We start from the raw sequence: 5005 nt of genomic DNA on the forward strand, positions 1-5005 counted from the left end.
CTTTTTCTTATTCTATTCCATCTCACCTATAATATCTTCCTTTCTACATCCAAACAGAAATTAGAACTTGGAAGCTCAAAACATGTATGCAAGATGACAGGCTGGATAAAAGGAGATAACAGTTGTGCAACTGGCAGTGAGTGGGCCATTACCTCCTGGAAGATGGAGAAGATGATCCAATATAATAATAATGGCTAACATTCATTTACAGTGGGTCAGGGAAGTAGCTAACCGTTTTCTAGAAATTAGCTCATTTCAACAGCTTGGCAGGGTAAATACTGTTATTATTCCATTATAGTAGATGAGGAACAGAGTGTGAAGAGGTTGAATTACTAGAGCAGATCAGTTAAAAACTGATGGCCGGGGAAGGGGAGCATGGATGGGGGAGGGAAGGACGGAGGGGCGCGCAGAGCCGAGGGGCGGCCGCGGATGCTCCGGGCGCCTGTCGTGCTGTGTGCGTGCGCAGCTGCCTGGTGCGCGCAGGCTCTGGCAGCGGCCGCAGGCCGGCCTGCCGGCGACAATTTTCTGGACAACAAACAATGGCTCAGCACGGTGTCCCAGTACGACCGGGAGGCCGGACAGTGAACCGATTCCTAGACGATGATTATTTCCGCACTTGGAGTCCAGGGAAGGCCTTCGATGGGGCTCTAGACCCAACTAAAGACCCATGCTTAAGGCTGAAATGTAGTCGCCAAGAAGTGTGCATTATTCAAGGTTCTCAGACCGCAGTCTGCGTTGGTCAGCGGAGGCTCACGCACAGTATGAAAGATGCAGGAGTTGGGCATAAGCAGTGGAGGGGTCCCCCGACATCCACCTGCCAGCAGTGCTCGGGGGCCTCTACCAGCCCCGTCTGTGGTTCAGATGGACATACCTACTCTTCTCAGTGCAAACTAGAATACCAGGCATGCATCTTAGGAAAACAGATCTCAGTCAAGTGTGAAGGACGTTGCCTGTGTCCTTCAGATACGACCATGGGCTCAAGCAGGAATATGAAGAGAGCCTGCAGTGACCTGGAGCTCAGGCAGATGGCCAGCAGACTGCTGGACTGGTTCAAGGCCCTGCATGAGAGTGGGGGCCAGAACAAGAAGACGAAAGCATCGCTGCGGCCGGAGAGAAGCAGATTTGATACCAGTATTTTGCCAATTTGCAAGGATTCACTCGGCTTGATGTTTAACACTTGATACAAACTACCACCTGCTCCTGGACCAGTCGGAGCTTGGGAGCATTTACCTGGACAAGAACGAGCGGTGCGCGGAGGCCTTCTTCAGCTCCTGTGACACGTACAAGGACAGCTCCATCTTCAACAACGAGTGGTGCTACTGCTTCCAGAGGCAACAAGACCCACCTTGCCAGACGGAGCTCGGCAGTATTCAGAAGCGACTCGGGGTGAAGAAGCTCCCCGGACAGTAAATCCCCCAGTGTGACGCAGATGGTTACTACAAGCCAACGCAGTGCCACGGCAGCACTGGGCAGTGCTGGTTTGTGGACCGATACGGAAGGGAAGTCGTGGGGTCCAGGAAGCGCGGTGCTGCAGACTGTGCTATTGATTTTGAGATCTCTGGAGATTTTGCAAGTGGAGATTTCCGTGAATGGGCTGCTGATGATGATGAAGATGACATTATGAACGATGAAGATGAAATTGAAGATGATGATGAGGATGAAGGGGATGATGATGATGGTGGTGACCAGGATGGATACATCTGATGGATGAGAGCTGAGAGCAACAAATTCTACGTTTCTTTTATTTACCAAGTGATCCCCTACTGAGGAGTACCTTCTTGCCCCAAAACAAAATGGTTCTAAAACTCACTTAATATTTTGTATAATTATTTCAAATATTGCAACTAAAGTCATAGAACTTTATGTTTAGAGAAGTATCATTTACTTTGAGTTTTTATATGAAAAAGAGAACACATATGGAGTCTAGCCAGACAAGAGAAAGTTATGAAGAGCTACTGATCTATGTGAGTCTGCCACAAACAAAACAACCAGTGCTTGAGGTCATATATGATATTTTTCTGGGAAAAATTCTAAGTTAAATCTACAATAACATACTAGTGACCTGGATTCTAAGGATTTTATTAAAATATGCATGACCTTAATTGCAGTTTCCAAGTAGACTCTTCCCAGAGCTGGAGTGATTTAGACGTGAGTGAGGGAAGAGCACAAAGTGAGAAAAACAAAGTCACTATCTTGGAGACCTCCACCATGTTTGTATGTTTTTAGTTATGAAGTTTTAGTGATGTTTTTAGTTATGAAGTTATTCTGGATGTGACCAGATATCTTACAAAATGGGCAGTAGGGGAAAACCATGGATTTTGAAAGTTAAAAACATAGTTGTCCTTTCTAATTTTTATTTTAATTTGGACAGCAGTCTCATGTTGATTTGTTTTATAATCTTAACCAGCATGATTTCTTTATCTTTCTACGTTTCTTTATCTTTCTGACCAGCAACTTAGGGTGCAGAACTTAAAGTAGAAAGACAAAGGGAAAGATTCTTTTAAACCGTATTTTTACAAAAAGTTTGTCATTTGCCTCAATATCAAACTTAAAAATCTTCATTTTTGTTTTATTTCCTATGTTAGATAAATATTTGCATTTAATCTAAGAATTATGCCATTTTTGTTACTAGTGTCAAAACTTAGAGAACAAACTGTATTGTGCCTTGCAAAATAGAAATAGAGAGGTTTCAGCATGCATCCCCACATAGGACATTAGGCCATAGATAGGCACACCTAATCACAAATTAATACCAGTCCCGGTACTGCTGCTGGAATGAAGAAAATAGAATACTTTCTTTCTTTTTTCTACTGTTACATAGTTACCATGTTTATGATTATTGTGTGGAGTACCATTTAAGATTTAACTACAACAAAAATTACTTTAATTGCTGTATTTAAGTTAGCATGTTAATTAATCATGTAGCCCTTCTGGTACACCATCCCTTTTAAGGGTATCATCAGACCTATGGTTTTGAGCCCATAATAAAAGTGGAAAAACCTGTTGGGTGTTACACACTGGTGTCACCACTTAAACAGTGGTTCAGCCGGTTTCCCAGTATACAATCCACTGAAATAAAGTTGTTGGATTCTTTCCATTTGATTTATATACACTAAGAAAAAAATCTTTAATGTTAACTTTATGTAATATTTAAGATAAAATGCATTTTCTCTTTTACTGTTTATGTATAGTTTACAAAATAAAGAATCTTGAAACCAAAAACAAACAAACAAACAAAAAAACCTGATGGCACGGGGACATTAAAAACATTTTGAGAGTCAGGAGATGTCTGTGATGTTACTATCCATTTACTTCGTAATTTTGTACAAGTAGATTCCTGTTTCCTTATTTCATTGTCCAAACCTGCAAATCGTACCATTCTGTGACTTCTGAGACTCTGTCTGAGGTAATTGGTGGTATAATTCAAAATTTGGAGGAAGAGTCAAGCATGGATAAGACTGGAAGAATATATAAAAATTGTTCTACACCACCATATTCATTTACCCTGCTTCAAACTTTCTTACTTGTTCTCCTGCTCGTGGCACTGACTCTCCTTCCTTCCCCACTTGCAGATATGATTTAAGTTCCATAGAAACTAGGTAACTCAAAAAATGAAGGACAATGCAAAACGATGTCACTTTTTGGACCACTGCCTAAGCTGTTTTGGGATATTACCATCTGTAAAAGTTTGAGAGTTGGGGAGAGGCATGCACTAACTGCTAGCATAAAGGTCAAGGAAGAATTATTCTGTTAGGGTGATATGTTTACCGTGAAGATTTCGTCTTCTTCCGCTGGCGTCTAACTTCCCCAAGAATTAGTCACCTTGGATCATGGGCCTGTCATCAATCATGATTTTGGGGGAGCAGATGGGCTTTGTATGCTGAATATTAGAGAGTTGGGACTTTACCCTGAAAGCAATGGGAAGCTACTGAAGGCCTTTAAGTAGGCCAGCCTCATGATCAAACTCAAGTTTTAGGAAGGTCACTGAAGCACCCTCTGGAAGAAAAATTTGAGGAAGGCAAAATTGGAGGCAGAGAGACTAACTTGGAGGCACTGGGTGATTAAAAACCTCAGCTGAGGCACTGACAGTTGAGATGGACATTGAGAATTAATAAGGGAAATAGAATCAATAGGGCTTTTTGACTAATTGGATATGGAGGATAAAGAAGAATTAGGATTCCAATATGACTCCCAGGTTTCAGAATAGGTTTGGGGGATAAATGCCATTGAGCTAGAGAACACAGGAGGAGGGATGATGAGTTTAATTCAGGAGTTGAGTTTGAAGAGCCTATGGGACATTCAGATGGAGTTGACTAGTCAGAGGGAGATCCAATCAGAGATATAAATCTGATAGTGGATACTCCAGGTTTAATTGAGCTGTCCCAGTGAAACCATGAAGAACTATAAAGACACAAAGAGCAGCAGGCCAAGGACAGAACTATTTAGGAAGAAGAGAGGATAGCAAGAAGGAAAAGAAGACTTAAAAAAAAAAAAAGGAGTTATCATTGAGACATCAGCAAAGGACCAAGGGAGAGTCTCACAGAAGCCAACGATAAGAGAACTTCCAGAAAGAAGTGGTGAACCATGTCCAATACCCTGGGTTGAGTACCCTCAGCCCAGAAACTTGGAGAGGTCCTTGAAAACCTTAGCAAGAGCAGTTTCAGTGGAGTGGTGAAGGCAGAAGTCAGAGGGCAGTGGGTTGAGAAGGGAGTGGGAGTTAAAGAAGAGATGACAATGACCATACGGCATTCTTCCAAAGAGTTGCAGCTAGAAAGAGACATGAGGTCCAGGGACTTCCTAAAATTCTGGTTAAAAAACACAGAACATGAAAATGTACCATCTTAACCATTTTTAAACGTACAGTTCAATAGTGTTAAGTATATCCACGTTGCTGGGCAACAGATCTCCAGCACTTGTTCGTCTTGCAAAACTGAGACTCTACACCCATTAAACAACAACTCCCCATTTTCCCCATCCCCTAGCCCCTGGCCACCACCGTACTACT

General features: G+C 42.3%; 1 pseudogene; it reads left to right on the forward strand.

The window, feature by feature from the left end:
* Positions 1-429: 429 nt before the first annotated feature.
* LOC114906419 lies at positions 430-1704 on the forward strand (annotated as a pseudogene).
* The last annotated feature ends 3301 nt before the right edge of the window (positions 1705-5005 follow it).

The sequence above is a fragment of the Monodon monoceros genome, unplaced genomic scaffold (genome assembly GCF_005190385.1).
Source record: "Monodon monoceros isolate NGI ecotype Baffin Bay Population unplaced genomic scaffold, NGI_Narwhal_1 Super_Scaffold_22, whole genome shotgun sequence".
In the NCBI taxonomy this organism is placed as follows: Eukaryota; Metazoa; Chordata; class Mammalia; order Artiodactyla; family Monodontidae; genus Monodon; species Monodon monoceros.